The following is a 22,367-nucleotide window of genomic DNA, read 5'->3' as shown; positions in this document are numbered from 1 at the left end:
CAACCCACCACTAGGTCCAAATATCCACAGGTATAATGCACACACAAGCATATACTAGTTCAAATCCACAATGATATACATTTAGCTACCAGATTTATCACCACTAAGTATATCCAGGTCTCAACATGCTTCATACAAGCAAATAAACGGATAAACTTATGAATTTAACCACATACACTCAATATTCAAACCATTATGCCAATATTCATCCACATGCATAATAGTATTATTCAGCATGCATCAATCTCAACATGCAATACTAAAGGGCTCAGCCCAACAGCATCTCCTGCATATGTCAACTCATTTCTCATGCTCCATATAGATAAGCAGGCAAACAGGGCATTCAAACATATATTCAGACATGTCAATTAATCATACCAACCAACCCTGAGTCGAGCTTGTCACTGACAGCGAGCGTACATGTTCGGTCGATCTCCAGAACCAATAAACCTTGGCTCGCTCTGATACCAAGTTGTAACGCCCTACTTCCTTAGAGCCGTTACTAAGTGAGTTTTTTAGACAAAACAGTGTGCAATGAACTCGCTAACCGAGGTTTTTGAAACAAAAGTGTGACTAATTAAGAGTTAAGGCTGTAATCTTTGAAAATGCGTCATTTCATTAAAACTTCTATTAGTAAACATTTGGGATCCCAAAATAAGGTTTGAAAACTATTTACATCTTGAAATAAGTTCACAGTTGATAAATCATAAAATCGTAGATTATTACAGCCCTTTTCAAATAAACCCCCAACCAAAGCAGTCGGGCAGGCCAAACATGTACGCGCCGCTTCACGCTCTCCGTACTCATGGTTGGTTGATTCAGTCATTGCCCTTACCTGCAACACAGAGCACCCGTGAGCCGAAGCCCAGCAAGAAAACTCATACAGAACATAACATATGCAATGTATACAGTTTATCATAACAGATAATCCACAAATAAACAAGTCAATCATTAGACTAAGCAAACACGGCCATGCCGCCCCAGGACCCTTACCAAAGCCCTGGGGTATCGGTTCTCACCGCGAGGATAACTCATGTATCCCTTGGGTCCCACCCTGAATATAGCATCCCATGTGCTAGGTGTTACTTTCGGCCCACGGCCGCCCCGGCTTACGCCGTACTCGGCCCACGGCCGCCCCGGCCTACGCCGTACTCGGCCCACGGCCGCTCATTTCATCATAATCACACATATAGTACATTCGAAATAATCATTCACACACATCATGATTCATTTAAGTTTAAACATTTGCACATAATACAATCTGGGGCCATGCCCTAACCTCGGGTGTTATAGTTTTCTTACCTGCATTCCGAGCCTCCTGATGCACTAGAGCCACGAGCACGGTCCTCAAGCACGAGCCTCACCAACAACCTAGTCACAACACACAAGAAACATCCCTCAATACTAATCAACCCAAAACCACTTCCCGGGACCAATCCCACACTCTCGGGACCTCTAAAACCTTAAAACAACATCCCGGAGACATCCCCCGAAGCCCCGGAGCAAAGGCCTAAAATTGCCTAAAAATGCCATCCTGAAATTTTCCTTGTGCCGCGGCACCCAGAAACCAGAGGCTCCCCGCCGCGGCAAGCAAAACCCGTGCCGCGGCACGCCCTCGCAGACCCAGAATTCTGGGTTTTTCCTTCGCGTTTTCCCGAGCTTCAACCTCTCCAAATCATCCTAAACCAATACCTAAACCCCAAAACTCAAATCCAAACTTCATATGAACATTCTATCAACCTACAATCACTAGAATCAAGATCCAAAACACACTCATACCCAAAATTCAACCCTTGATTTCTAACATCAGAAAAAACTCAAACCAAGGCATGAAACTAACTCAAGCTTTAGATCCACAACTCAAAACAGAAATCAAACTTAAATATGCACAAGATCCTTACCTCAAATGGAGAATCCACTCAAAAGCTCCCTAGATCCTCCTCCCAAGTTCCCACTTCAGCCCTTCACCCTTCTTCTTCTTTTCTCTTCACTTGCCCTAGCTCTTCTTTCTCCCCCTCTTTCTTCTCTTCAATTTCTATCAATGCCACAAGTGACCCCAAATGCCCAAACCGTACCCCCTTAGATCACAGCTGAAATTTTCATAATCCCCTTGCCAAAAGACCAAATTACCCCTTCCTATTAATCTTTCCAATCTAAACCTTCAAGGGCACTTAAGTCATTACTCTTCTATTTCATTTCTACCATTTTCTTTCTAAAACTTGTTACTCACAGCAGTAACTAATGGTTACCCAGGTTACTAAATCTCCAATAACCATTACCCGCTAAACCTCAACTTAACCATAAAATCCCCGAGGTACCCCTAGGCTCCTCCCGAGCCGGGTATAGAAATCCCGTTGTGACTCTTGAGTTAACTAGCTCTCTAGGACCGTCTCGGCACGTGCATCACAATAAAACAACCACACCCACGTGGTACAATTCACAGAATACAATTATCACATATCAATACAGTTATGCGCAACATGGCCAAAATTACAATTATGCCCTTCTAACGCGATCCGGGCCTACATGCATACTAGTAAACATAGCCATGCATCTCAGTTAAACAAATAGCCAAATAACATGCTTTAAATCATAATCATGCATTCAATTCATAAAATCACACATAAATCCCAACCTGCCCTCCTGGCACACTAATCAAGGCCCTTAAGCCTTATTAGCGAATTTGGGTCGTTACACAAACCATGCATGTCATATACCTATACAGGGTGCAACTGTATTCATACACTGTTTTCTTACCTCTGGTTCAAGTGAAAGTTATTATAAGAACGACCCCTGAGAACGATCAACCTTTAAATTCCTTGACGGTCACCTGGTCATAACCAAGATATAGGATTCATTAATAAAATAAATTAATAAATGGTTCAAAATCTAAAGCCACACTCCCGGGATCAATCCCCCACTCTCGGGAATCTTAATATACTCAAACGGGGCAAAGGAACCAAACCTCGAGCCTTAAGGATCATTCCGAGCCCTAAAATAGGTTTGCTGAAAAATGGACTAGCGATGCAGCCCTACCAAATGGCACTGCAGCCCTATTGAGTGGCGCTGCAGCCCTAATAAATGGCGTTGCAGCCCTATTCCCAAGTCAGAGAGCCCAGCTCTGAGCCCTGCCTAGCGCTGCTGCGCCCTAAATGGCGCTGCTGCGCCAATTACAGACCAGAAACTTTCTGGTTCATCTTCTTTGCGATTTCTCTTGAAACCAAACCCTCCAAACCAATCCAAAACCTTACCAAAACACCCAATTCAACCCCTAAACTTCATCTACATCATACCCTCATCAAAACCCAATCAATCTTACACAAAAACTCCCATTGATTCCAACTATCCACACCAAAACTATAAGCTGAAAACTATAAAGTAAAACAGAGTATGGCTTGTTTTTCATGGATGAATTCTTACCTCAAATGGAATTTAAGTCCTTTTCAATAGATGAACCAAGTCTACAACTTCCAAGTTTTGATTTCCTAGCTTGAAACCCCACCTAGAGCTCAAAAACTTCAAAGGAAAGATAGGGAGAAAATGAGGTATGGGAAGGAGAAGACAACTCTGTTTTTAACTCTGTTTTATTCCACATGCTTCTACAGCCAACAACCAACTTAAAGGTCATACAAATCCACCCAAATGACCTAATTACCCTTAAGTCACTTAAGGCCTCTAAAACCATTTCAAGGGTAAAATTGGTACTTTCCACTTATCCAGTTAATCATAATTAACGCTTCCCAATTCCCGCTAATCTCAATATTCACAAACATCAATAATTCATATCCCGTTAGCCTAAAATCCCCGGTAACGCTCTAATCATTAAAATCACTCCGAGACTCACCCCTGAGCCCCGAACTTAAACCTGTTATGACCAAACCGATAAATTATATTTAAAGATCGTCTCATGCCGAGATACTCGAACCAATCCACATTATAATGTGGTCTCACAATACAACATTGACATGCAAACAAATATACAATTATACCCTCAACAGGCCAAATTACCAAAACACCCCTGTAAACAAATGTGGACCCACATGCATGCATTTAACATCATATTATAATATAATTCTCATAAACATGCATAAACACATTTAATAGCATAGTTTAATAGTTATGGCCCTCCCGGCCTACTAATCCAGCCACTAAACCATATTAGGGAATCCGGGGCATTACACAGGCAGCATAACATCTTTGATTGGCTAGGAGTTAGCGAGCAGAGGCGCAGGGATGATGATTTGAGGGACGTACTCAACGACCGTCATGAGAGGCACGATGAGTACGCTCCTCCAGCACCGGTCGATCCAGCGAACTCAGAAGCAGTTCAGGCACAGATTGATGCCCTGAACCAAGCAGTGCAACAACTAGTTGGGAGTAGAACATCCCACATAGAGTACGATAAGAGGAGGGGCACTCCGTTTGTGCAAAGGATTGTTGTGGCAAAAACCCCCAGCAAATTCAAAATGCCAGTACTGCCGAACTTTGATGGGTACGAAGACCCAGTATCTCGTGTAAACAAATTTGAGATACAAATGGATATACAGAAAGTGTCAGAAGATGCCCGCTGTAGGATCTTCCCCGGAACACTATCTGACACTGCTCAGGAGTGGTTAATTAAGTTCCCTCCTGCTAGTATAGTATCCTGGGAGATGTTCGTGAAGGAATTCTACGGACAATTCTGTGCGGGTCGCGTACACCCCACTGAGGCCAACCAGCTGGTCGAGATATGCCAGAAGGAAGGAGAACCCTTGAAGGAGTATGTCCAGCGCTTCATGCGAGCAGCAGCTGGAGCCAAGACAGTGGGGGATGAGGGAAAAATGATGGGCCGAACTGCTAGGGTTAGACGCCATTCTCCCCTCTAGAGTAGCCTAAGATAGAATGGGGTAAGAAGTACCCAAGAGTTTTTGGATTGAGCTGATCAATATATCAAGCTCGAGGACACGATTGCCAATGAGGGGAAATTGTAACGGCCTACTTCCTTAGAGCCGTTACTAAGTGAGTTTAAAAACGTGCTTTTAACTCGCTAATCAAGGTTTTAAGTCAAACAGTGTAATTAAGTCGTAAACAAAGGAAAAACATTAGAGATAGTAATCTTTCATAGTAAATCATAAAAGTTTGACACCTGGGATCCCGAAATACAGTTTAGAAATATTTACAGCATAAAAACTGCACTAAGTCGGTTAAACGAAAAAATTCAAGTTCATTTACAAGCATCTCCCAAAATCCTCTGGCTGTGACAGCCAGGCTGGCCAAACATGTACACGCCGCCTCACGCCTGTTGTACTCATGGTTGGTTGATCTTCTCTTTACCCTTACCTGCACCACAGAGCATCTGTGAGCCGAAGCCCAGCAAGAAAACCCACAAACAGATAACATATGCAACATATATATCAAGCATATAAACAGGCCACCAATGGCTAAACACATACGGCCTAGCCGTCCCAGGCATTTACCAAGCCCTGGGTTTGCGGACCACGCCGTGAGGATATCCCAATTATCCTTCTAGGGACTCGCCCTGGAAACTCGCACTCTACGTGCTCGACGCTTCTCTCGGCCCCTTGCCGTTCTCGGCCTTGCACTCAACGTGCCCAACGCCGTTCCCGGCCCTTCGCCGTTCTTGGTCTACACCGTTCCCGGCTCTAGCCGACCATTCATATTATAATACACATAGCATAACAAGCAAGTATAGAATTCTAGTATATTCAGTTAAAGGGCTACGCCCTGCAGTTCTAACATATTGGGCTCGGCCCTGCATATCAGTTCCATTCAAACACATTGGGCTTAGCCCTGCACACAAGCTCTATGGGAACGAGGGTTTTCTTACCTGAGTTCCGAGCTTTCTGAGCACCGATGCCCCAAGCACAGTCCTCTAACGTGAGCCTCTCCGAAACCTTAGTCACAACACATTAACAATGTCCATCTATCAAATTCTAATCCAATAAATAACTTCGAGCCATAACCCCAACCTCCGGGACCTTGAATTCTATCAATCCGGGTGATAAAATCCATCCCAAGCCTTACCCATTAAATTCCCAAGCCTAAATACCCTTAAAAACTCAGATGGGCACTAAGGGCCGCGGCCCCACCCACAAGAGTCGCGGCTAGCCTCGAGACAGAGGCTAGCACCACACTGACCCCCCACACGGGCCGCGGCGTGCCCACCAAGCGCCGCGGCGCGCATGAGCTTCTCGGACTCCCATGACCGCGCGCGCACACGGGCCGCGGCGCACCCCTCCTAGGGCCGCGGCTCTCACCTCCGAACCCAGAATTCCTCATTAGTTTTCTACCTTTTCTTCAAGCCAATCCTCACCAAAACCAAACTATCAATCCTGGATAATAACACCATCATTCCAGCTCAATAACATCACTAAAACCCCCATTAAATCCTACTCCAAAACTCAGCTAAGGCACCCAAAAGTAGACCAAGCTTGACCAACATGCAATCCTCAAAACCAGGAGAAATTCAAGACTAAATCTTAATAATTAGAACTTACCTCTTACTGAATTAAGCTTCTGAACTAGTTCCCCCTAAGCCTCAATCTTCAAGCTTCAAGTTCCCTTAGATTTCCCAGCTGAAAACCTTTAGCTTTAAGTTGATTTCCCTTAGGTTTCCCTTGAGTTTTCCTTAGAGAGTGAAAGAGAGAGAAGTAAGAACTATCTTCAGTTGGGAGGAAGTATGAGTCGGTTTCTAAGGTTTCTAAACTATTCCTATATTTTGTTTTAGTTGACTTAAGTCTATATGGTTACCTCAAGGCTCGGGGTACCAGAACGTCCCCGAGGGCAAAATGGTAAATTTCCCCAGTATTCCCGCCTAGACATTCTATCCTCAAATATATCTCCAAATATTTATTTTCATGTCCCAATAATCCCGTAACACACCTAGTACCCAAATTACCCCTCGTCTCACCCCGAGTCCGCATCACAACCCCGTTGTGACTCTCTGGCTAAGCGCTCCTCAGGACTGTTTCGGATCGTGCTCCACAGGCATATCACATATATAACATTTATCAAACTTATGGCCCTAATATCTAGACGGGGCCCACATGCACATTTAACTCAATTAAACATGCTTCATAATCAAATATTCACATAAATCCACGTATAAGCATATTAAATCATTTATTGCCCTCCAGGCACACTAATCAAAGCCCTAAGCCCGATTAGCAAATTCGGGTCGTTACAGAAATCGCCAACAAAAGACAAGGGGCCAAAGGAAGAACCCGCCAAGGCCGCTAACGGGTCGGAGAAACCCAATGGAAATGGCAAGGGCAACGAGAACGGAAATGGCAGAAATGGTGGAAAATGGGCGAACAATGAGCCGTCAGCCTCTAAGAATAAATGCCCCAAAAGCAACAGATACGAGCCGAGATTCACCAACTACACGGCACTTGTCGAAATTCGAGCAGAGGTCTATCAGGCGACCAACTCTAGTGTTCCTTATAAGCGACCCGCACCTATAAGGAAGGATATCTCCAAGAGAGATACCACAAAATTCTGTCATTTTCATAATGACTACGGACATGACACTAATGAGTGTAACCAATTGAAGGACGAAATTGAGTTCTTGATCAGGTAGGGAAATCTAAGGAGATATGTGCGAGCCGTAGGAGGGTCTCAGCGAGAGGCTCAAGGCGGCAACGAAAAGGTGCCTGCACGCCAATGCTCGCCACCTTTACAGCCAGCTCCTGTGGCAGGCACGTTACTCACCATCTGTGGTGGCCCACACATTGCAGGGGATGTGGGAAGGCAAAGGAACGATATGCTCGAACCCTATGCCACGAACAGAACATCGAGATGATGAGTGTGGAGGATCGAGCACCTTTAAGGCTCGAACAGAGGAGGAATTAATAACCTTCTCTGAGGACGATGTCCAGCATGTACGATTCCCACACTCCGATCCGCTGGTCGTTGACGTTCAAATTGCCAACATGATGGTTAAGAGGGTGTTGGTTGACACAGGAAGCTCAGTCAACATCCTATACAAGTCCTCATTGGAAAGAATGAAGTTGTCCGTCAAAGACTTGGAGCCATGCAACCAAACCATCTATGGTTTTTCTGGTGAAGGGCTCGCCCTAACTGGGTCAATTAGGCTTCCAGTTACAACAGGTACTGCACCTGCTAACAGGACATTACTCAGTACTTTCATAGTAGTTGATTGTCCTTCAGCATATAATGCTGTAATTGGGAGGCCAATTTTGGTCGACCTACGAGCCGTTACCTCGATATGGCATCTGACCATGAAATTCCCAACCGACGCAGGGATAGGATGCGTGTTGGGAAATCAGCGGGAAGCGAGGGAGTGCTACAACGCCTCGATAACTAAGGCAAAAAAAGGCATATCGAGGGAAGTTGCCGGAAAATAGTTGCAAATGGCTGCTGATGTACAAGCCCAATTAGGTGATGATGTCACAAAATAGGGCGTTGCCCAAAGTGAGGACAGAGATTTAGATCCTCACTTTGGGGATTTTGATGAAGAGATAGGACCCATCGAGGACCTTGAAGAGGTCCAATTCGATAAAGTAAATCCGACCAGGGTTGTGAAAGTCAGTATAAACTTAGAGACAACAACAAAACTTGGGGGGCAAATATTTACCCAAAAATGGATGCTGATGATGTGGCAAGAATTTCTCACACGTGGTTGACACGTGGTAGAGTCGAAATGAAGAGGTGTTCGCTTATCAACCAGCTCCCTGATGCTTTATCAAACCTCACGATTCGACGCGACCAGACTGGTCGTATGCTTCGGTTTATTTCCTTAAAAGATTGTAATCTTATAATAACTACGTTGATTATTTCCTCTTTATTGCCTTGATACACGGATATTAAGGATAGTTAAGGCCCATTGGCCCATGTAACCACCCTTGAGCCTATAAATATGCATGAGAGAGCTCAAGGAGGGGACTTTTGACTTTTGAACCTTTTTTCCGAATATTGAGGGAAAGAGCGTATAGTGCGATTATCCTCCAAAAGTTGTATTTTCTCTTAAGGCTTGTGAAACTCAAGAACCCTAGTTCTTTGATCACGACATTTAGATTCAATATCAATAATAGCACTAAGTGGACGTAGGTCATTATCATTCATTGGGGCCAAACCCTTATAAATCATCTGTGTCATTTCTTTACCATTGGATTCCATTCTTGATTATCATCTCATTTCTTGTCGTATTTCTTATTCCGTGTCATTGGCCAAATCAATGGTCAACATCAAGAATTAAAGATTTATGTTTTAAATTATGAGAATCAAAATAAAAAAAATTTGATCACCCATTCATTAATATTGAAAAAAAACTTGTCAAAGTAGTAACTAATAATTTGTAATATTACTAAGTAAAAAAGAAATTTTAAATATTATAATAATAGTTAATTAAGATATTATATTAAACTTACTAGTATTTTTTTTCTTTTCCAAAACTTATAATAATGATTTTTAATACAAATAAATAAAAATAAAATAATCTTGAAAATTAGGTCACCCGCCCAAATCCCTCCCTTCCCCTCATCATCTTCCCCACGATACCAGCGCCTAACACCCACCCACCCCTTTCCTTGTGTGTGGCCTACCATTCTTGGCATCGCCCAACCTCTCCTGGCCTCTCTCCCCCGCACTGCCCATCTACTGAGTCAGCGAATGACGACGTGCGGCCTCCGCTCAGCCGCCCAGCTCCGGCCTACTTCCCTTGTCACTGCCCTTTACTAGCCTCTCTCTGTCTCCCTCGCAGTTTATATCCATGAAATTTTGGTATTCCTTTTCTACAATGAGTTTTATTTTTCTATAATGGTTTTCTGGTAATTAATATACAAATATGTGTTTATTTTATTGTGTGTATTTACAATACCTATATATCTTTTATTAAATATTGATATTTTTGTTGAAATTTCTTTGACTGTGAAACCTATTACTTGTGATTCGTTTGTGTTTAGTGGATGAAAGTGTTAATAGAATATTTATTTTAGTTATGTTGTTAATGTAATTAAGGTGTTTGATTGAATTCTTAAATGATAAAAGATATAGGCTTCTATTTATTTGGAGATGTGGTGTGGTTCGATGTAACATTGTGTATAAAAGAGAAGTTTGTTTTTTAAAAGAGAAACATAAAAGAGAGAAGTGGGGTTCTATGTAGTCAAGTTAAAAGGATTTGAAAGTTGTTATATCCAGATATATTTACAAGACTCTCCAATATAGTAAGTTTCCTTAAAAAAAAATTCTCTGCGTATATATATGTATTGTCTCCTCTTGCTGCTATATTAATCTTTTACATCTTGCTCCGGTCTTTCCTTGTCTCCATCTTACTCATATCTTATTTCTCTTTAAATTATTTAAGGCCTTCATCCAATTTTCATTGTTGAAAGGTAATTGCTCCAATTTATTTGATGCATTTGTTTTTGGTAGATTATTGTGCTTTTCAGAATAATAATTTTGTTGGGTTTTCTTTTTTCAAATGAGGGATCTTTTGCCTTTTGGTTCATTATTGCTGAGTTGAATGTCAACTCTTCTATTCTCTTGTTTAGGTTTAGGATTGTATTTTCTAATCTTTGAATCTGAGAAATTAGTTTAAATATGTATTAGTTATATAATTCATATTACAAGTAGAAATAGTCAAAATGTATTTTTTTTGTTGTAATTTCTTTGATATTTTTAGTATAAATTGGAGTGTTTCTGAAAAAGTTTCCAAACCCTCGTAAGCAGATTATTTACGATTCTATTATAACAAGACTTTTATATGTAAAAGTTTCAAACTGGGATGCATTTTCTAGTGATTTATTTTGTATTCAACCTATACTCCATTGAAAAAAACATTAGTTTCAGATGTGATGGAATTGGTATTTAAGACATACGTTAGGACTTAATGTTTATTAATGATTTGAATCTCACTCTATTTGATGTGCTCATTATTTATATTTACTTTCCAGCACAAATATAAGTAGATTGTAGATGACCATGTGTTTTTCTCAAAAATGAAGAAAAAAAGATGTGAGAAATAGATCGAAAGTGTTATGGTCTGTGAAATTTTTAATAAGGGCTTTAACTGCCAAATGATAAGTCTTTGTGGGATAAGGTGGATGAAGATATGCAAAATGGTACCATAGTTTGACAAAACAAGTTCCTACAAATTTCAATTGTTTAGTTGTACTTCACCATGTTTCTAACATTTGTCCTTGGCAGTCATTAAATTTTTTTCTGGAAAAAGCAATTAACTACAAAAAAAAATGTGGTTCAACTTGTGGTTTTGAAGCCATGAATTTTTTCTGAAGGAAACAAAGTTCATAGCCTCTTTTCATTTTCTATGTTTTTTAGCCATGTTTATATGTTTAGCTTGTTTGGACTCTTGAACTCACAATCACCAAAGGGGCTAATGCTTAATGGTTGTCAATTTCTAGCTTTCATGTCACTATTTTTTAGGTAAGTTCAATATTGTCTTTGCCATTTATTGGATCTTTATCCTCAACTTTCTTTTCAGCCATGTTTATATGTTTACACTTGCTGCTATATTTGGTTATGTTTAAGTGGGAACAAGATCACAACTGTTATTTTCTTGTCATTTTTAGTGTTCAAGTAAGATATATATATATATTTATATATATAAGGTCTTGATTAATTTCCCCACTGCATCTCTTTCTTGCCCACTCTAATCCTATTTGTTATATTAGAAGGTGAGCTAGAACAAATAGAGAATGGAAAAGGTTCAATACGCCTATATTCTTGATGTAGAATAATTCATATAATGCATATATTTATGTGTGGAATATGTTTCAGTGACTCTTAAAATATTTGTTTCAACTAATTTTATGTTATCTTCTACAGGTATAATTAAGTTTCTTTTGTTAGCTTACTAAGAGTCCAGTGCACATTTTAATGTGTGAGTGTGAATGTAACTTATAGTTGATATATATGATACTAGGTTTTCTACTTCAAAATGAAATTGCTAAAAAATCCCTTTCACAACCCTGAAGTAGAACTAATGCCATAGAACACTTTAAAGGTTGTTGCAATTAAGCTAGTTATAAAAGAAATTATCCCAATTTTTTCTTAGATTTTATTTTTGAAATGATTTGCTCTGTTTTTCGTTATTGTGAAATTGAGTGATTTCATATTTCAATGCACTTTTGATCAAGTACTGGTAGTTTCTCTTTACATTTCATTATTGAGTGGCTTTTTGTAATTTAGGAAAGGAATCTAAGAAAGTTTGATATTATAGCAGAATCTTACACCTAAACAGGGCAGTGATATTAGTGGTTTTTCTCGTGTTTCAAAAGAGTCTCTCTACTTTCCCTGAGCTATAAGTAGAGAGAATGAGTTGTGATGAAATAGGAAAGGAAGGGATCACAATTTAATCGTATCTTGTAGCACATTTTTCATATTTATGTAGTTGGGTATTTTCTTGGGAGGTCAATAAAATTTTCTTTTAAAAACCTATAACCTTTTTCCTTGACTTTGGTGGTTAGAATAGCAAAATCCCACAATCTGAAATCTGTTGTTAATTGGGTTAATTTTGAGTTGATAGATCTTGTCTGTTGAAAGACCTCCGTTTCTGATGTTTGATACATCAATGGCAGGGATTCAAAAATCTTACTTCTCTCACTAAGCTTGATCTATCTGACAATAACATATCAACACTTCCCCAGAGTTGGTAAGTATAAGATGCCTTTCAGGATTTGTGTATTGGAAGCATAGTATAGTAACATCAACAAGTTTGAAATAATTTTTCTTGCAATTTTATGTGTCTTGTCTATTGCTTTGTGAAGTTATTGTGTGTGTCTTTCACAATGCTATAAGAAAACCAAACTTTTGCTCCTACTGCAAACTACTACAAGAGGCCTATGTATATGTACATTATCGCAAATGATACTTATTGCATGTGATAGAGAGTATTTGCAAGAATTATGAAATTACATTTTGTTTCATGTTTTTTGTAGTAAAATATGAAACTTTGCAAAGTTAACTAGTAATAACTTCTATATGCATATTCATCCCTTATGCATGTGCCGACTGGAGTTGTCTTGTAAACCATATCATATTTGTCCAGATCTGATCAGTTACATTATTCTAAGCTAGTAAGTTTCTTTTCATGGTTTGCTTGAACCCAGCTTGTAGGTCTTAAGACTTGATGGAAATTCGTTGAGAAGGTATGCTACATTTTCCTTTTATATCTTCAAGCTTCTGTGAGAAGCATGTTCTTAATCCTGTTGATGTTAGTTGAAAAATTTCTTAGCATTTTCTTTAAGTGACTTCATTTTTTATTGATTCACTTGTGCATGTCTGTATGAGTTATTTTTGCCAAATCTCAAACTTGTATATGGGGCTTGGTCTACAAGCTTTGAGGTAACTGCATATTTCAAAATGAGTCCTTGTATATTGATAGGGAGGTCCAAGAAAATAAGAATAATAACTGTGGAGATAGAGAATTAGAAGTCCTGCCCTACATTATTCACTTTGCTGGGAAAATCGTAAGGAAGCAAAACTAGCAATCTTATTAAAACATTTATAACTATATATATATCATGTGTGAAGACTTTGATGGTTTTCACTTGGTAGCGTATAAATTTCTTGAAGACGATTAACAGAAAATTGCTATTAATGTATATGGTTTAGATTATGATTTTAACTATATTACTTAATATGATTATTAAACAATAAAGATTTGATAGAAGATATAATTGTTTGTGTACTTTTTGCATGTGGGGTGAGGCTGCCATGATTCAGTTTTCATTATTATATTGATATATTTTTTAGCATCTGAAGGACAATCTTAGAGGAACCAAGGCTGTCTTAACATATTTGAAGGACAAAATTACACATCTCTTGTTTAGTTGCAATTCTATCCGGACAACTCTCACTTTTTTATTTGCCAGAATTCTTAATTTGAAGACCACATGGTTCTTTACATGGTTGGAGTGAGTGTGACATTTGTGACCTTACGAATTAATTTATGATTGTTTTTGTCATTTTAAATATCCCAATGTTTGCCCATGGGATTGTATTTGCTGTTACTGATAATAATTTATTTTCTCCACGTAAGCTATGCCTATGTGTTTGTAAAATATTATGTGATTGGTTGTGTATTCTATTCTCATTGTTGTTATTGAAAATTTGCTTGTTTGCAAATTGTACATGCTTTGAAATTACAGAAATTGTTTCATTTTGTGCTCGTATACAGATTACACAGTAATGCCATCTTAAATTTTCTTTCTTTTTCCTCAGTCTTACCACAAGAACAATGGTAATGTTGTAAATTTTCAGGTAAAATGCTTATATATATATTATGGGCGACAATATACTTTATATATCTCACATGAGGATATAGTACACTTTGGACTTATGGAAGAAATCGGCGCGTCTTGCATTTCATTCTATATCAGGTAAATTTTAAATTAATAAACATTATATAAATGTTTCTTTTTAAGTATAAATATAACATCATTAACTTTCATGTATGTAGTATAATATATTCTGAGTTGTCTGATAGAGAGATATCACACTTTTTTGGTTTCATTGAGCCATCGTGGTCATCGAGAATTGGGGCAAATATGGATAATCGAGCTGAAATTATCTCAGAGTGTATCAATAACACAGTGTTGGGTCAAACTTGGTTAATGACATAACATTTCTTGTAAGTAAAATTTCATTCAATATTAATTTTACTTATACCTTGTGATGTTTATTTTAATAACTTGGTTTTAAATGCAGACATTTCTGGATGTTAGTGATCATTGATCCAGATGACCATACTTGTTACTATCTTGATCCACTTAGATAATCTCCACCAAATGATTTGAAGAACCTTATGAACAGGTAATACATTTGAAACTCATTTTAGAATATAATATGGTTATTTAATATGGAAATAAAAAATTAATATGCTCTTAATATTGATGTATATATAATGTCTCTTCACAAATTAAGCGAAAGACAGGAAGGAATGAAAAAAATTACAAGTGGAAAATAGTCAATTGCCCTCGTCAAACATCGTCAATAGAGTGCGACTTTTATATTATAAGGATGATGAAGGACTATTGCTTGAATGAGACACCCATGCGATGACTAACTAGTAATGTAAGTGTATTTATAATTATTGAACTACAATTCTATTGAATTTAATTTCTCACTTAGTTTTTTATTTTGTGTTTTGTAGTGTGGTGGGAAGAATAAATATACACTTAGTGAAATTAATGAAACTCGAAATGAATGGGCAGCCAAGCTTCTTGAGCGGATGAGTCATAGCTAGAGTAACTTTTGAAATCAGAATTAAAAAATATATTAATTGTAGTTTTTAGTTAGCACTTACATAGTTATTACAAGTGTATATTTTGGTCTTGTAATTTTTAGATTTGGAACATACTGAGTTCTATTGATTTTGTCTGCCTGTTAATTATGTCTAAATTATGTTGTAATTACACAGGAAATTATGAATGAATATAGTGGTTGAAAATAGAGAAATAAAAAAATTCTCATATTCTACATGGGATGTCGGTCTCCACAAAACTGTCGTCTTATGTATGGCAGGGGACGATGCTTGCACATAAATTGTCATCTCATGTATTGTAGGAGGATGACGCTTGAGTAGAAACTATCGTCTTATTTACTGCAGTGGATGATGCTTGCACAAAAACTGTCGTATCATGTACCATAAGAGACAACATTTGTATAGGAACCATCGTCTCATGTACGACAAGTAATGACACTTTTATTTAAACCGTCGTTTCATGCTTTACATGGCATGACATTGCATGGGACGACAGTATTAGAACCGACGTACGAGAGTCCATACGACAGTTTAAAACCATCGTCTCATGTCAATTTTGTAGTAGTGAATCCTTGAAAATCCTATTCATCATATCCATAAAAGTTGTTGGAGCATTGGTTAATCCAAATAACATAACCAGAAATTCATAATGTCCATACCTCGTGCGGAAAGCGGTCTTTGGTATGTCCTCCTCTTTAATCCTTAGCTGATGGTAACCTAACCGGAGATCAATCTTAGAAAACACCATACTCCTTTGTAACTGGTCAAATAAATCATCGATCCTAGGCAGTTGATACTTGTTCTTAATGGTTAACTTATTCAGCTCCCTGTAGTCAATGCACATCCTAAGAGATCCATCATTCTTCTTAACAAACAACACCGGAGCACCCCATGGTGAAAAACTCGGTTTGATGAACCCCAAATCCAGTAGCTCCTGTAATTGAATCTTTAACTCCTTTAACTCTGCTGGAGCCATTCTGTAGGGTGCTCTAGATACTGGCTCCACCCCGGGCGCTAACTCAATAACAAAGTCAATCTCCCGCTGCGGCGGCAAACCTGGCAGATCTGCCGGAAATAAGTCTAGAAATTCACACACCAATCTAGTCTCACCTGGTCCAACCGACTCAACCTTGGAGGTGTCCACAACACTTGCTAGGAATCCAATGCAACCTTCCTGCATCGGATCTATAGCTTTCAATGCTGAAATAATAGGTATTTGCGGTCCATCAGACATCCCCAAGAACACAAAGGGAACCTCCCCTTCTGGTATAAAAGTCACCATCTTCCGCTTGCAGTCAATCGATGCCCCATATTTCGCTAACCAATCCATTCCTAAGATCATATCAAAGTCATCCATCTCAAGCTCAACCAAATCAACAGACAATTCCCTACCATCTACCTCTACTGGTAATGCCCTAATCCATCTCCTAGAGACTACTAGTGCCCCAGTTGGCAACAAAGTCTGAAAACCCCTAGCATGCACAATACTAGGTCTACACAGCAGATCTATCACCCTAGCAGACACAAAGGAATGGGTAGCTCCTGAATCAAACAACGCAGTATAGAAAGACCCAGCACTAGAAATCTGACCTGTCACAACTGAGGGGCTAGCCTCCACCTCAGTTCGAGTCAAAGTAAATACTCTGGCAGGAGCGAGACTATCTCCCTACTTTGGATCCTCCATCCTGACTTGTGGGTAGTCCTTCTTCAAATGATTAGCACTCCCACAGACAAAACAGGCCCTGATCCTGCACTCACTTTGATGTCGTCATTTGCACCGAGGACACACTGGGAAACTCCTCTAGTTGTCACCCCCGGCTTGGCGGCCACTAAAAGCACCCTGTGCCCTCCTATCAGAACTGGGAGGAACAAAAGAATCTGGGGCCTTCCTCTTCTGCTCACTGGGGCCACTACCCCGAATGGATCCAACAAGAGGAGGCACTGTCCTCCTAGCATCGCGCCTAACAGCGCTCTCTCTCCATATCTAATCTTCGGCCCTCTCAACTGTAAGGGCCTTGTCTACTACCTGTGCATAAGTAGTAGTCACTGGATCCAATGTAATGTTCACATCGCAGGCGATCATAACGTTCAACCCCCGCACAAACCTGTCTCTTCTTGCTGCATCTGTCGGCACTAGATCTGGTGCAAACTTTGCCAAACGATCAAATCTCACAGCATACTCTGTCACTGTCAATCGGTTCTGAGTCAGGTTGATGAACTCGTCAACCTTTGCAGCTCGGACTGCTACACTGAATACTTCTCGTTGAAGATATTCTTAAATTCTTCCCAGGTCATAATTGCCACGTTCCTTCTCTGAACCACAACGTCCCACCAGATGTGGGCATCCTCTCTGAACATATAACTGGCATAGGCAACCCTCTCATTTCCCTCAACCCTCATGAAATCCAGGATAGAGGAAACCATGTTCATCCACTGCTCTACCCGCAGTGGGTTTGGTCCACCCTCAAAGGTGGGAGGATGCTGCTTTCTAAATCTCTCATACAAAGGTTCCCACCTGTTCTCAACCACAGGCTGAACCGGCACTGGCGCTGTACCCTGCTGAATTGGCAGCCCAGTGACCTGTGGAGGGGCCTGCTGCCTCAACTGACGTAATTCTTCCTCTGTTCTCCGCAATCTCGCTTCCATTTCAACAAACATTTCCTGCCAATTCTGTGGGGCAGGTGGAGGGTCCTGACCCTGGTTGTCATCCTCGGCCCGACTGCCACGGAGTCTAGATGATTGCCGAGGCATCACAATTATATGCCTGTAATCAATGACGCCACTCATCAGGCATGATAACAAAGTACAATACCACCTCCCAATCACAACAGCCAACCATGAACCGCAATCCAGATATCATACAAGTAGCACATAACACACAACGGGCCATGCCCTGGCATCATGCATATGTTAACTCATTCATCATGCTCTATATGAAACAAGCAGGCAAACAGGGCATTCAAGCACATATTCAAGCATATTAATCAATCATACCAACCAACCCTGAGTCGAGCTTGCCACTGACAGCGAGCGTACATGTTTGGTCAATCTCCAGAACCAAGAAACCTTGGCTGTCTCTGATACCAAGTTGTAACACCCTACTACCTTAGAGCCGTTACTAAGTGTGTTTAAATCGTGCAATTAACTCGCTAAACAAGATTCTTAGAACAAAAGTGTGACTAAGCTAAACTCTAAGTCAATATCTTTGAAAATAACCTCCTTACATTGAAAATTATAAAAGTTTAACATTTGGGATCCCAAAATACAGTTTAGAAATATTTACAACTCAAAATATTATCACAGTCGACTAAACGACAAAATCCAGTTTTATACATTCATCTCCCAAAAATGCCCCTGACCGTGGCAGTCAGGCTGACCAAACATGTACACGCCGCCTCACGCTCTCCATACTCATGATTGGTTGACTTTCTCCTTGCCCTTACTTGCACCACAGAGCACCTGTGAGCCGAAGCCCAGCAAGAAAACTCACAAACAGATAACATACGCATATCAAACACTTATCAGTTAAACAGGCCATCAACTGGCTAAACACATACGACCATGCCGTCCCAGGTGCTTTACCATGCCTTGGATTCGCAGTCCATACCGTGAGGATATCCCAGGTATCCTTTAGGATCTATCCTAGCAACTCGCACTCCGCGTGCTAACCGCAGCTTCAGTCCCTGGCCCCTTGCCGCACTCGGCCTCGCACTCCACGTGCCTATCGCCGTTCTCGGCCTTGCAATCCACGTGCCTATCGCCGTTCCCAGCCCATTGTCGTTCTCGACCTTTGCCGTTATCGGTCTTCACTGTTCATGGCTCATGTCGTTCAGTCATCACACTCACATATAAAAAGCTAATCAATAAGCTAAGCATACATAAACTCAACCAAAGGGTCAAATCCCACATCACAGTCATATAGGGCCGAGCCCAACAACTCATGCTCTACGGGAAATAGTAGTTTTCTTACCTGAGTCCCGAGCTTCCCGAGCACTGAACCCTCGAGCACGGTCCTCTAATCCGAGCCTCTCCGAGAACCTAGTCACAACACATAAATAGCATCCCCATTACTAACCAATTCAAGAACATCTCTTGGAACCAATCCCGAGCTCTCGGGACCTCCCGGACCCCCACACAAGGTGGCGGAAGCGTCCCCCGAGACCCCTAGGCAAAATCCTAAAAACTGAATTTTCCCCTGCCCAGAAATGGCCTAGGGCTGCGGTACTAACCCTCAAGGGCCGCGGCGCCCAGCGTGGCCTCCTTCCCTGATGCAACCTAGTGCCGCGGTGCCCCTTCGCGAACCCAGAATTCTGGGTTTTCCCCTACATTTTCCCCGAGCCATAACACTCCCAATTCAACCCCAATGCATACCTAAACCCCAAAATCAATCCAAAACCTCAAATAAACCATCTAGCAACCTATAAACACCAACAATAAGCACAAACACATAATCACACCCATAATTCACCCTTTGGTTTCAAATTTCAGAAGTTTAAACCAGTAAACCAGAAACTTAAACCAAGGCTTATAAAACTTAAACCATGCTTCAAAATTCTTAAACCACACCAGAAACAAACCTCAGAATTACATCGGATTCTTACCTCAAGTGGAGAATTCAACCTTAAGCTTCCTTCAATTCCAGCTTCAAGCTAAATCCTCTTGTTTCTCAAACTAAATTCCTACACAAACCAGCCACAAACCAACTTTCAATTTTCATGCTCACACTCTAAAAATCAAGCTTAGAAACTTAACAAAACAGAGATAAATTCTTACCTCTGAGAAAATCTTGGCCTATACTTGGTTTTAGTTGCCTCAAGCCACTTTGATTCTCCTCCTAGGTTTCACAATTCCAGCTCCCTACCTTTTTCCTCCTTTCCTTCTAGGTTCTCCTCAAACTTCTAGCAAGAACAAGAGCTTCTAGGTGCAAAATGTGAATGACTTCTCTTCTCAGCTGAAGTTATCTAAATCCTTGCCAAATGACCATTTTACCCTTCCATCTAATTCCCTCTTCTAACTAAACCTCAAGGGCATCCTAGACATTTCACATCCCTTACAAATATACCATTTTATCACTTAGGGTAGTTATCCTCACTGGTTACCAATGGTTACTCAACCCACTAAAATACCATAAACCAATACTTACAAATTCCCAATCTCAAATTATAATATTCCCAAAATACCCCTAGGCTCCTCCCGAGCCAGGTATTTAATCCCGTTGTGACTTTTAAACTAATTAGCTCCTTCGGACCGTCTTGGCACGTGCATCACAATTATATCATCGTTATACCATAAATTTCACATATATTACGTTTATGCCCTCAGCGGGCTAAAATTACCAATTTACCCCTAACAATCAAATGGGGCCCACATGCATATTTATTCCACCTAAACATGCATTCTAATCACATAATCATTTAAAATCACATAGATTAACACAATATAACAATTATAGCCCTCCAGGCACACTAATCAAGGCTCCAAGCCTTATTAGCAAATTTGGCTCGCTACAAATACCACTGCCGCCAGCTCCAAATCATGGGTAGGATATCGCTTGTAATGCTCTGGATAGCCAAGACCGCTACACTGTGTACTTATAAAGGTGCAGGACTTGCTAATCAAGTCATTAATTTAAAAACATGTCTCTAAACATGTATGAGCTAGGGTTAAAAAGGTTTTGGTCCCAAAAGTTTCACTTTATATAATTAAACAGGTTTATACATGGGATCACAAAAAGAAGAAGGGTTTAAAAGTTGATTTACAAAATTTCCAAAACACAGAAAACTATCAGCCATACTAAGGCAAAATAAACATTTCTGGTTCTCGCGTCCTTGCCCAAACCCCAACCGTGGCGGTTGAGCAGCTGGTCATGTACATTCAACTCCCAGAGCTCTCCAAGTCAGGGCTGATCAAGCTTGCCCTTGCCTTTACCTGCACCGCGTAGCATCCGTGAGCCAAGGCCCAGCAAGAAAACATAATGTGCAACACAAACATCAATAACAGAAAGTCAATTCTTTAAGCATGATCCATTATTAAATATTCCACATTAATCATTCAGCACGTACTCAGAATCAAAGATGCAACTAATTACAAATAACATTCAGGTCTCATAATAATCAGGTTACATAATAGTTAGGGCCGACAACTTAGGCTGCACCCTCTGTTTACCCCACTGACTCTGGCCCGCTTAAACCGAGCGCAGGCATAATAAGCTGTCCTCGGCTACCAGTGGCCAAGCCGTGCCCAATGCGCTAGTGTAACCCTTGGCACTCTTAGGCCGTTGGTTCATTGTTTACATGGCATAATACCATCCTTTCAAGCATACACATTAGGGAACCCTTAGTCCCATTACAGATATACAACCAGATACAGTTTTCTTACCTTTAGTTTCTACGTTCACTGATTATGAGCGACGCTCCTCGAGAATGATTCGTTCCCGAGCCCTAGCCTTAACACCTAGTCACAACCAAGCTATTGGATTCCATTAATATTCAAATAAGGGTTTCCGGATACAATACTAGCTTCCGGGACATCGAATTCCACCAAGCACGGTGGTGAAATCGATCCCGAACACCCTAGGCTAGATTCCCGCACTTAAAATCCCCAAATGATCAAGAATGTACCTAAGGGCTGCGGCCCTTGAACCCTAGCTGTGGCCTGCCCCTAAAATAGAACCCAAGGCCCTCAGAAGGCAGACACGCGCCGCGGCGCTCTCCCCTGGCCGAGCCTCCCTGGCTCTCTTGCTTCATAGGACCGCAGCGCTCTAGAACAGAGCCGCAGTCCTTCCCTTCGTGCCCAGAAAAACCACAATTTCTAGCATCCTAACCCCACCCAAAACCATTCCAAAGCACCCTAACTCAAAATCCATTAATCACAAAACTTTTATCATGACTCTAACAACATAATCCAACAGAAATTCAGCCTAAAAACCTACTAAAACTCCATTTTGATTCTTTGAAACCCAGCAACTCTAGACACCAAAACCAGTCATGCAAAACTCAAATTTTAACCTATGAGTCACGAATTGAGGCTTACCTCTTTTGCTGAACCACCTTCTTGACGAATTCATGAGCTAAAATCCAAGCTTCTCAACTTAATTCAACCATTAAACATCAAAACCATAAAC

Source organism: Humulus lupulus, chromosome X (genome assembly GCF_963169125.1).
Source record: "Humulus lupulus chromosome X, drHumLupu1.1, whole genome shotgun sequence".
NCBI classification, from domain to species: domain Eukaryota; kingdom Viridiplantae; phylum Streptophyta; class Magnoliopsida; order Rosales; family Cannabaceae; genus Humulus; species Humulus lupulus.
This window is presented reverse-complemented; position numbering follows the sequence as displayed.